This window comes from Argiope bruennichi, chromosome 1, assembly GCF_947563725.1.
Source record: "Argiope bruennichi chromosome 1, qqArgBrue1.1, whole genome shotgun sequence".
NCBI lineage: Eukaryota > Metazoa > Arthropoda > Arachnida > Araneae > Araneidae > Argiope > Argiope bruennichi.
In genome coordinates this window covers 31,690,551-31,703,866 of record NC_079151.1, presented here as the reverse complement: position 1 = coordinate 31,703,866, position 13,316 = coordinate 31,690,551, and the positions used below count along the sequence as shown (strand labels likewise).

The window sequence follows — 13,316 nt, the reverse complement described above, 5'->3', positions numbered from 1 at the left end:
GGAAGATGTATACAAAATAGAGAATCAGATAGGGTATATAAGGGTTATAGGGACACTGCTGCTGATATGAAATCTTAGTTGTTTCAGCGCTACTTTTAAATTTTTACTAAAAAAGTAAATAATAATTATGTAAGAAAGAAAAGAAAGATAAAGGAAACTAAAAAAATACTACAAGAAGACGAAAATCTCTCCAACAGATACTTATTTTGCAGAGCTTGTTTTTAATTGGATCTTGTAGGTTTCCCTATTTTTCGTGTAGCTATTTAATTGTAGAAATGTAATAAATTATTAAATCTCTCAGAGGAGTTTTAATATTTCTCAATAATGTGGTAAATTTTCTCAAAATATAAAGCCTTTTCCATTAATCTCAAGAGATATAATCCTAACTATAGAGAAATAGGGCCATTAGAATCCCTAATACCTGCAAAAGATTTGTTTCGCCAAAATCTAAAAACTCTTTGTTGAAATTCTTACTCTGCCATATCTCATCGTGCTTTTTAGCGTTAAAATTTTTGATCTTTTAAATTTTCGATGTCACCAAAATTTTATTTTTGAATGTTTTAGAATTTTTTTTCTTATTGGAATTATAATTATTTCAACATGAAATAATTCTATTCTTTTCTTAAAAAATTGTTTTCTTTTATCTGACTTTTTTTCTGTTTCAGTCAAATAAAACTCATTTAAAAGGATCTTATTGTGAATAAAAATAAAAGTAGTTTAATTATCTTTAGGCAAAGATTTAAATTTGAAAGTGAATGAAAAGGGTCGTTATTACTTTCAAGGATATAAATTAATGAATATGCAGCATTTTATGAACTAATGCAAAAGCAGTGCAAAATGATTGAAATTTGTATGATTAGAAACAATGAAAGACGTACCTTACAATGGGAAAACAATAGTTATCTGAGCTACACTCAGATATATTCTGCCATTTAAATAGAATTTCAAACAAAGCCATAAATGTGCTTTTCGCTTCTGTCACACTTTCGATAAAAGATAGGCAATTACTAGACAACACATGTTTTCACTACGACGTGCTAATTGCTGATAGAATAAGGAAGAGTTCCTTGAAATCTGTATAAACATGTGTAACAGTAAAATCTGGATGTAATAGTGACATTTAATTTAGGTTATTTTGTATAGGATACAGAGCTGCATACTGAAAAAATAATACAATAAATTTTGTAGCTCGTTAAAATAATCTATTAACTTGATAGTATTTGCAGGATGGTATACTATCTGTAAACGTGTGATGAAAAAATCGTTTGAAAGGCTGAACACGCCGTTATGTATAGAGTTACCATAAATAGAGTACTTAAATACTTCTTGAGTAGTAGCAAAGCACTAAGATAGAGTTTTTCAAACTTTTAATTTGATACTTAACCGGCGGGAGAGAACACCGTTAAATTTTCTTGTTTAATCTCTAATATGCATGTTGGTGTTTCATTAACCATCTGCCATTAGTGAACAATAATTTAGAAAGAGTATATTAGAGTGCAACTATGGCGATTTTTTCTTTTTTGTGATTAATCGCTGAATTGCAGTCAATAAACAAGCACCAGAAAATCAAATCTGGATTTTGGATGCTTTTTATTTATAAAATCTAAATTTTATATTATCTTTTGGTTCGAAGGAATTATGTTTTGTGAAATATTCTTGATATTTCAATTTTTAAACCAATAAAAGTGTTTCTGTTTTTTGCAACAAAGTCTAACAGATTTATGAAGTTTTTAAAATCGCTATTTTAGAACAATCAACAATTTCATAATTTTAGACTGATTAGCATTGGGAAAATTTCTTCTTGTACTTGCTTTGAGATGAAATCAATGGGGATATTTAAAATTGTTCCTTTTTATGAGCTAAAAATATTCAAATTTTCATCACTCACTCAGTTTAGTCGCAACAGAGTGAACCCTTCTTTTATTTAAAGTGCTAGTATCTGAAGAATATTTTAGTTAATAACGAGTCAATAGAAATATTTTTGTTGCACATAAGAAAATATCTTGATTCATATTTATTTTATTTCTTAAAGACGCGTGCTGAAAATTATACTTTTTTAGACTTATTTTGCATGAAATAGTATTTTGTCTACACGATGGCAATACATTCATAAAAGCTATTTTTTTTATGCAACATAAGGTGCATAAAAAATAGCTAATAAAAATAAATGTTGTTTTCGTTTTGTGTGAAATATATTTTTGGGAATTTGCTTAAGATATATTTTTTTAAACTGATTAAATATAGAAGTTTAATTTATATATTAAAAAATTGGTATCATTATAAAGATAATGTTTTAGATTTTAAAATGATACAAAAAGATTTTCATACTGTAAAATTTGCAGATGTTATTGCAGGAAAACGCAAAAATTTTGATTTATTTTTAATTAATTAAAATTCTAGTTAAAATTTCAAAAAAAATCATGTCCTAGATGCACATTTTCATTTTTCAAAGTATATATGAGCCAAATTTGGTAACTCAGATCTATCTTCAGCCTGTAGAGCGCTAATATACATACACAAACATTCGTCTTTATTATAAGGAAAGATTAATGCTAAAGCATATTTCAAAGCACTGGATATTTTTCTTCGTATGACGCTCATTTTTAGGATGCATTCTTTTGGTAAACTGTGTCATATTAAAATCATCATTCACAAGATAGCATGGTTAATGTAATCAGGCCAAATGAAATAAACAAACCTGAAATATTATCATGGCACGATGACTTAAATAAATGAAATATGGCATATTATCTTATGACTTAAATTCTGGTTTCAATCAGTCAAAAAGAAAAAAAAAAGTCTTTCCAAAATACATATGTGACTTTTTATTACTTATTCATTAACCGCATTCCAGCTATTAAGTGCCAAAAAAAAAAATCTCAAGCATCACTTTCTAATAGCCTCTTTTGTAAATATCGCCCTTTAATAAGGTACGATTAATGGGTATCTGCAGTGTTAATTATTTAAAGAAGCGTACAACCTTTATGTGCGAGATTCTGAAAATAAAAATCGGAGCCCCCATTGCTCAAGGCCCACAGTTTTTCTGCCAGGGAGTCAGACAATAAAGACCATTTTCACTATTCAACTAAAATTTAACACAAAATTACAATTTTAGTTATAAGATCACACATTAAATTTCATGAATCTAAGTTGATTCTATTTACATTCATGTAAATGTAAGACTTACAGATAGTCAACCCACTTATGGATATAATTAAAAATTCGGTACTGATTTATACTTTAGATATTAAAATTTCGTTCGAAATTTTATCAGTTTGACTCATTGCATTATTGTAGCACCTCCTTTCCCCTTGAGCAGAGAGCGCCCCTTTGTGGCGTTTTACAGAAGACAAGCAGTTGAGACCTGCATCCGTATCAAAGGGTTGCGCATAGGGAAAAAAGTCGACCTCAGGATGCAGGTCTCCAGTTCAACTGCTTGTCTTCTGTAAAACGCCACAAGGGGGCGCTCTCTGCACAAGGGGAAAAAGAGGTGCTACATTATGTAGTCATAGTGTTCTCTTTCATTTGAATAAACAGACAAACTTCTTATCAAAGGATTTCGTTCAAAATTTTGTAAATATATACAAATTTGGTGTAAAGACAGGACATAAAAGTTCATTCATCTTGCTCAAAGAATTTTCGAGTTATCTTGTCTACAAATTAATAATAATCAAAATTCCGAAAGCACTTTTTTTTTTCTGACTCAAGAAGGTATCTGGTGGGGAAGGAAAGGTGGGGATTCATCAAAATCTCGAATTCGAATTTTTAATGATTATAATACTTTCTTTTTGTATACTTCGTATGCGAGAAATTAAAAAAAAGCCTTGAAAGGTTTGATTTTTTTTGTCAGTTATAATAAGAAGCACACACATTTTTCTTTATTTTACTTATTTTTTCTATTCCGAACTCATTTCCTTTATCTTGAATCTTTTCAGATGCTGAATAGTCTTACCATTATTGGCAGATGTCTCTAACGCGCATTTTCAGAAAAAAGCAATTAACTTTAACTTCGTCGAATAAAAGAAGAAACTTCTTAGAAGAGGGAAGATGTTCATTTCATTCTTCGCAAGACGGAAATAACCATAATCAAAAAATAAAGCAAAAAAAAAAAAAAAAAAAAAAAAAAAAAAAAACACTTGTGTGTGAACGAATGTGGAACTAATGAAATGAAGAGTTTATCCTACTCAAACCAGTAGAAATGAATTTTCTAATAAAGCTATTTCTAACTGGAAAAATTAATTTTTCAAAGAATAAACAGATTAATTCTGTTAACGAAAAATTCGAAATATCATAGAAGGCCTAATTTACTAATTCTTATCATTATGACTTAATAGACAGCAATTTTTCATTAATCAAAAATCGAACATTTACTACTTTGTTTTGTGGGCATTAAAATAGCTTTCTTTTTCATATGCGATATAAGGAACTAGGGATTGCAATACCGGTATACCGAATACCGGTATTTTGAGCCATTTGTACAATTTTGTAATACCGGTATTCACAAGTTTAAATACCGGTTTTTCGGTATTTACTAGAAATTTTTAAAATGGTCCCCACTATATGCTCACGGATCGCCAACATGACAAAATAGCATACGTTTTTGTTTTTATGTCTCTCTAACGGGCGAAATTAATTAGTTTATTAATGGCTTAATTAATTGCTTAAATCTAAAGTAGCGAAATATGGATTATCCCTGAAGAAAATATTGTATCCATAACGACTGATGGAGCAACAATTATGAAAAAAGTTGGAAAGTTGATTGGTGCAAATCAGCAGTTGTGCTATGCACGTGGAATTCAATTAGGAGTAATAGATGTATCATACCAAAAAAATAAAGAACAGAAGAATCCAAATACTGTGGATATAGAAACTTCGAATTCCAACTTTGAAGAGAGTAAGAGTGAGAGTGATATTGACAATGAAGATAATGACAATGTAATTGTTGAAGAAGATATTGCTAATGAGGATGAAATAGTAACCTATCAAGAATTGCTTCCTATAATTTATAAAGTTCGAAAAATTGTTAAGATATTTAAACGTTCCTCTATAAAAAGGATATATTACTAAAATATATACTAACTGAAAATAAAACAGAATATATGTTAATATTAGATTCTAAAACAGGTTGGGAACAGTTTACTCCTAATGATGGAACGATTTTTGAAACTGAGAAATCCAATCCAAAAAGCAATAATCGATTTAAACCCGTAAATTAATTTTTTAGATAGTGAATTCGACTTAATATCCAGAACTACATCAGTTCTACTTCCAATAAAACTGACTATTGAGGCATTATGTCGGAGAGATTCTAATTTTTTAACAGCTAATGCAACAATAAATTTCATGTTGCAGTCACTGAAAGAACAGCACACATCACTATCTAAAGAATTACATTGAAAAATCGCACAGAAGAAAATCATACCGAAATAGAAAATGTCTTATGGTATTTAAATAATTATAATGATTTTAAAAATGAAAATGAAAAAGAAGAAAAGAAAATAACAAATTCAAATCTGATTAAGTTTAGAGTAAATTTTCTTAAAACTTTTTACCCACAAACCTATCCACATTCAGAATTTGGTTCAATTATCGAAGATTATGATGTCACTACTGTCGATAGTGAAAAGGAATTGTCTTTTGAACAAAAATTAGAATGAGCGATAAATAAAAAAAATTTCAACGAACCAAAATACAATACAGAAATCAGCTATATCCAAAACCATCCGACGAGAAATCGATTTATTTGAAGATGAGGGATTTAAAGGTAAATACTTGAAAAAAATATATCGCGCATTGCTAACAGTACCACCAGGTAGCGTAGATGCCGAAAGAGCATTTTCGACAGCTGGTCATTTTTACACAAAATTACTTTTCAGGCTTAATGACAGTACAATTGATGCATTATGTTTTTTAAGATCACATTTCAAAAATTTGTAATAGTACCACAGACTGAATAGTGATATTTACACTTTTTTTGTCATTTAAATAAATAAGATGTTCCTTTACTTTTTTGTGATTATATACTGTTATAATTTATAAGTTACAAATTATTTTTGTGATATTTACACTCTCTAACAAAACCAGCAAATAAAACAAAGAAACACCTGTGTTTTCTTTCTTTCTCTAAAATTTCTAATACCGGTATTAAAACCGGTATCCAGGTATTAAGATTTAAAAAATACCGAATACCGGTATTGTAATTTTGGTCCGGTATTGCAATCCCTAAAGGGAACATATCGTAACCGCCCCCCCCCTCGGGATTGTGAACTCGAGAACTTTCAAACTCGAGATTGTGATGAATCTTTAATTCTCAGCCCTCCCCATGTCCGGAAAACACATTTTACAATCATGTCTGTTTGTATGCAAACACAATAATTTTAAAAAAAATTGAGCAAGACGAATGAAATTTGGTATATGAATTTTGCACCAAATAGGAAGATTTCTATAAAATTTTGAACGAAATCCAGTCACAGGAAGTCTGTATATCCGTCCTTTCAAATGCAAGTGAACATGGTAATTACAAAACGCAAAGAGCTAGATGAATGACATTTATCACAAGGTTCAACATCTAAAATATAGATATGTATCAAATTTGGATTTAAATCCTTCAAGGAATTGTCTATTTATATTCTTTTATGCATGTAAATCTAATTAAAAAAACATAAAAACTTAGTTAAATGAAATTTGATTCACAGTTTTACCATCTAATTTACTGAATCTTATCGAATTTTAAATCAAATATATCGTAGAGTTACCGTCTGATTCTACTCTTTGGCAAGCATGTATACGCAATAACTGAAAAATGGAAAGATTGAGTAAATGAAACTTTGTACGTGATCTTATAATTACATTTGTAGTTTTATGACAAATTTTAGCTTTAATTGGTAAGGAAAAAAAGACATTCAAAATACATATTCAATTGTGTATTAATCTCATATGAGTGATTTATCACCAAAAACAATTCCCCAAGATCGCACGCCAGATTCACTCGAAAGATTGATATTTCTTAACTATTGGTTGTGAATGCCATTCAATTGATGCACAAAGACCGATTTTCTTTGCAACAAAGCACTCAACTCTCATATGTGTCTTTGAAAATAAAAATTTCATCACATAAAATGTTCACTGACTTTTCCTAGGTCCATTATTTCATGCACATGGGGAAGTGGGATAAAATATTCTTTAGAAAATAATGCGAGAAAGTTTTGGAAAGACTATTCCGACGCTAGTTCTTATTTGTGAATGAAATTTTTATCAATATTAGGATGCAAAACATCACGGATAACCCACAAAGCAGAGAAACAGTCAGCGGATAATTGAGAGATTACATAATGTTTATGAAAGAAACGAGAAATGCTTTTACAAATTTTTTATAACGCTCATATTTTTTTCATGATTCAAGAATTTTTAAATTAAGAATTAAGTTATAAATATAAAGTGAACTGATTATGAAAAAAATTAATGCGCAAAGACTACTATATTTTGACACTTGTTTCTTTTTGTAAATTGTAATTTTTTGAAATAAATTTGTAATTAGACTAAGTTGTTTAGTAAATATGAAAGCTTACTCTCTTCGCATTTCGAAAAATGACCAAGTGGTATTTATATTCACGGTATAGGTTGCTCAACACTTGTTAAGACACAATAGACGTATCATTTGTTGTATAAGTCTTCAATACTTGATGATCAAGAATTGATGTTTCGAACATCCATAACAACAGCTAAGCTTCCCTTGAAGGTTTATTTCACTTTATATAATCACAAAAAGTATAGCGCTTTGTTTCCTTAAAAGTTAAAATTCGCTCTCTCTTACGCTCAAGGATTAGCTTCGCCACTTGTTTAATGCTTAAAAAAAACTTGAACAACATGTTTAAACAATGGCAAGAATTTTATATTACTACTAGCCGCCTTTGGCGACCAGCCGGTTCGCCAATCTTAGTGTTCGTTAAAATTTTAATAATTAAATATTTTATGCAATTCCAACTTCTTCAGCAAAATATTTTATTCTTCAGCAAAATATTTTAAAACTTCAAATTTTGATAGTCATATAATTCACTCATAATATTATAAAGGCCTTCAGTCATAACGTGATATGTATCTCTCTAATTTTCTGTTACCCCTCGTAGAATTTATGCTTTAAATTAAAGTGTAAAGGATTAATCTGCAATTAATATAACAATATTTTTTACTGAAACAAAGCATTTTTTTAATAATATGATTACCGATAATAGAGTCACTGAGCGTTTAAACTTTATGGGCACTAAAGAATATCTTTCTTAATTTATGTAATATCTCAAGCATTTGTCAACAAAATTTTCTCAGATTCATCATGAATGGATCGATTTATTAACAATGTTTCATTTTAAATGCATCAAACACTCAGAAAATAAAATGAATCGTTTAAAATAATCTGTCGAAAACAGGTTTAAAAAAACTACTTAAAAAACGATGTACTTAAAACTATAAGCATATATAAAAAATATATATAACTAACATAAATACAATTTAATTACAAAAGCATGCAACTAACCTAAAAATAATTTAAATCATTGAAAACAGGTTAAAAAAAACTACTTAAAAAACGACGTACTTAAAACTATAAGCATATATAAAAAATATATATATAACTAACATAAATACAATTTAATTACAAAAGCATGCAACTAACCTAAAAATAATTTAAATCATTGTAAACAGGTTAAAAAAAACTACTTAAAAAACGATGTACTTAAAACTATAAGCATATACAAAAAATATATAACATAAATACAATTTACTTACAAAAGCATACAACTAACCTAAAAGTAATTTAAATCGTCCGTTGATAATAGTTGCCATGCCAACGATCAGAACACAGTGCGCATGCGTGAATTTTCTTCGCCTTTTACGTAACGCAAATGCGTGAATTTTTCTACGCCAGTTGGGGTAACGCTATGAAGATTAGACATTTTTAATTTCCTTTATTCTGTGCTATTTTAATTCAAAAGTACTTCAGAATGAATCTGAAACATGGATTAATTAACAATGTTTAATTTTAAATGCATAAAACATTAAGAAAATAAACAGAATCGTTTGAAATAATCCGCCGAAAAATCTTAACCCTAGCCTCATTACTGTTGGGAGAAAAAAAGAACTAAAGCCTAAATCATTTGGCGTTGGGGAAAATTGAAGATTTTTTTGGCGGAAAAGTTGGCGGTGGGGAAAATGGAAGATTTTTTTGGCGGGAAAGTTAGTTTTTAATTAATAATTGACTACCCCTAACATTTAGGGGGATGAAAAATAGATGTTGGCCGATTCTCATAGATACCGGATAAGCACAAAAAATTTCATCAAAATCGGTCAAGCCGTTTCGGAGGAGTATGGCAACGAAAACTGTGACACGAGAATTTTATATATTAGATCTTCAACGATTATTATTTCATATAATCGTTTTGTAATAAGGGAAACATTGTACTTACTATACTAATAGTGAAGATGGTGCGTGTGTTAGCGCTCAACCTGGAGCACAAACGTCTTGAAAGGTTAGAATGAGCACCTCGAAGAGATTTTTTTTTTTAAACCTTGAATAGAATTGTGTAATTATTTTTGGATTGTGTAATTATTTTTCAAAGATAACTTCCAAAAATACGATTGCATAAAAATAATTTTCGCATTGCTTGAATATTTAAAACATTTAATTGATTTGAATGATACTAATTCAATAGTTGTGAAACTTTTCCTTGAATTTCAATGATTTTTTTAAAAACAGTGTTTTTTTTGTGTGCCTAATTTCTAATAATAGGTTACACTGCTCTAAAATTTAAATTGTTTCCATTGTTTCATCCATTATTTAATAATTAGATTTTTTTTCCTTTGTTAAAAACTAAGAAAGGAGAGCTTTCTTAGTTTATAGTTTACAAAATGAATAAAAAAGTCAAGTTACAGTATCGCGACAGTTAGAAGAAAGAGACATTTCGCTTTTAATAGCTCTGTGATGTCATGGGATATTTACATTAGAAAGGTTCAAGTATACAACAGACCGAGCAATGTAATTCTATTAAAATAACACTGCTTTACTATTTGATACCAAAAACTAGTTTGTTGATGAAATACAGGACATGAATTTAATTGAAATTAAATGCAACCAATATTCCCATCGAACCATCTAGCTACAAAAAGCGACTTGCAATAATTAAAATGTAGGAATGGCTTTAATGGAAACGAATTTTAGCACGCTAGAATCCTTGAAATTGTCGCTGTATTATATTCACCTGTGTTAATACGATGATAGTAACACATAATTATTTTCCTTTTTCTTCCTTTTGTATAAACGAAAAAATGATTGTAGAATTCCACATATAAAAGGTTAAACTACACCAACCAGCTTTGGAGATTAGCTGGTCGCCTGTAATATTTAGTTAAAAACTAAATCCTTCATATACACTTTTATATGCATTACATGATAAAACAAACACAAAAATAAATAGTTTTTTAAAAATCATATACATGAAAAGAAAAAAATCCAAAATACATGTAAATTATATTAAAAATTTTTCTTAATAATTTTAAATTGTCACTTTTGTTACTATTCATTTCTTGTTTCCAGTAAAGAGCACTGCAAGAAGTACACACCTCAGATAAAATATCGCAATTAGTTCTTGAACATCAATTTCCATTGCGAACATCAATTCCATTATTATCATTGCGATTATTTATCTGGCGCCGGTTAAGCCTACTTTCGCAGTCGATTAAATTTTCCGCTTGATGCTTATTTCTTTCATTCAGAATTCTTTTATTTATCTTCTTTCCTCTGACTGAATGGAGATTTCAGTCAAACAGGAAGCTCTTTTTTGAGATTCCTAATTATATTATGCAGTTCCATTAGATAAACATTGACATGATCCAGTATACAAAGTTCGATCGTCGAAACTATTTGAACTGAACTCCACATAAGAATTGTTTATGTTTGATGTTGCCATTCGGCAATAAGTAATAAGTCCGATTTCTGGGCCACGCACGTTAATGTTTTATTTATATATAGATTTTTACTAAAATAGTGAAACTAATGACTCGAAACCTTGTGGTTAAATAGAAAAGGAAAAAAAAAATATTATAAATCAACTAAATCATAATGATTTATGATACAGTTCACTTAAAAAAGTTCGAAAAAAGCATAAAGATGAAACTCACCAGATATTATTTTGTTCCTTCAGAGAAATAGTAATGAATAAAATTTTGTTAAAACTAGCATTAACGATACTGAAAAGTTTTGTCTAGATAGGAACTGTTGAAAGAAAAGAATGAAATTTTTTGTCTAATCAATACTCTCTAGCCGCCGGATGATTTGAAGAATGTTAACCCGCTTTGTGTCGGCGGAGTTATAAGCTAAGGTAAGATATTTTATTGCAGTTTTTTATCTCAAGTTTACACTAATGATATAATAAAATTTACGACGTAATTCTTTATTTGATAAGAATTGAAAAAATCCCTGTTCTGTATTTGCGGAAGTGTATTATAAAACAAATATTACATAATAAACATATAATAAATCATAAGAGGTATATGTTCCTCATAATAAAATGTTTTGTTTTGTGTATTTCTTCGGGTTCATAGGCGCTAATTCTTTGAGGTTTTGTATATGCAATTTGTGCTCAATTTGCACAATAAATTTTATCTCCAAACAATCTGATGTTATCTTACAATTCGAAACCATATTTCACATTCAGTACAGATATTAACAAATGCAATCCTATGAAACAGAATTGTGTATATTTTCAATATACAGTCAATAGAACATAATTTTACTGAAAAATTAATGCTAGAATATACTTAAAATAATGGAATTAACTTTTGATCACACTATAACATGAAATGACATACGCTGTTTCAAATTATATATCTATAGAATATTATGTAATTGCTGTTCGTAATAACATGAATAATTCTTTTATTTAAAAAAATTATTTATTTATTTCAAATTTCATTTAGTTCTTATTCGTGTATTAAATTTTTTTACTGGCAGTTTTTATTGCTAAATTTTAAATGCTGTATAATTTATTTACTATCGCTTTCTGTTCACATTAAAATAAACATCCTACTTAGTATTATTAAGATAAATATAATTAAAGCTATATTGATATTTTTTTATAATATAATGCTTTTAGTTGTTCTGATTTAAATTAATTATCTAATTTTTTTATATTTTTACTAATCTTTATTAATCCTTTCTTTACATATAAAGAATATTTTTACTAAGTTTGTTTATGGTTAGTAAAATTGTTCTAAATATTTATAGAGATACTCACAAAAGAATACAGTATACAGTCTGAGTAAGGCATAAAAAATCCATTTCAAATTTATAATACAAGCTTTTAATAATTGAGAACTTTTAAGTGAGTCAATCTTTTTCTTCTCTTTTCACATTATCACAATGAAAAACAAGCATCACCACCACCACCACCAACAACAACAACAAAAAAATCGATAACGCGTGCTTAAAAAAAAAAAAAAAAAGATTGCGTAAAAGGTAAGAAAGCGGAAGAGATTTATAACAAACATATCCATGTAAATTATACAGATGCATATTCAGATATCATACTGTTTGTTTTGTAATTAGTGTAAATCCCGAATCTTAAATAAATAAATAAGCGACAATAAGCTCCTTGAAATATTCTCGCAAAATCCGTATTGAACTTAGTTTTCACCTTGACCATAAAAACTGTAGAACTCGAGCAAGGCCGTAAATATCACGAATACTCAGATCTTTATTTTTAGAATCCCATACATGAGTATTTTGTGCTGCGTAGTATACTTTGAAAGCTTTTTTTGTTGATTGATTGAAACCAAAACTTGATACAGGACTATAGTTTTAAAAACAAGATCACATACCAAATTTCATTAATTTAAGAAATGCATTTTTAAGAAGCTATTGTGTTTAAATTCATATGCGAAAAAAAAAGGACCTCTACGGATTTTGCTCGACATTTGTTGATCATTTATAATTCAAACTCTAAAACTGCGCACCAAATTCTATCAGTGTAGCTTTTTACGATTTGTAGTTAATTAAGATAGACATATTTTCTCAAAATGAATTTCGTGAAAGATTTGGCAAGAGTCTAAGTTTTCTTTATTATATATTGAAGCATACATTTCTCATAAGCGAAAATAAAAATCTGAACACTCGGGGCACTTAAGATCTGCAATTTTACGTGATGGGAGGGAAATATTCTTTTATTAGAAAGTAGTTTCTAATGAAGGAATAGAAACATTATATTAAAAAAATGACAGATAAAGAAGCTTTTAATCTCTGTATTTATAGAGTGTATTAAAGTGGCTTA

At 28.6% G+C, this 13,316-nt stretch overlaps 1 protein-coding gene across 1 annotated transcript in view; it reads right to left on the bottom strand.

Moving 5' to 3' along the window:
* Nucleotides 1–11,323, bottom strand: part of LOC129967653 (CRISP/Allergen/PR-1-like) — a 43,592-nt gene extending 32,269 nt beyond the window's left edge. Inside the window, exon 1 of the mRNA XM_056081904.1 lies at nt 11,170–11,323. The gene's annotated coding sequence lies outside the window, so the exon portion shown is untranslated. The remainder of the gene's footprint in view (nt 1–11,169) is intronic.
* Between the last annotated feature and the right edge of the window lie 1,993 nt (nt 11,324–13,316).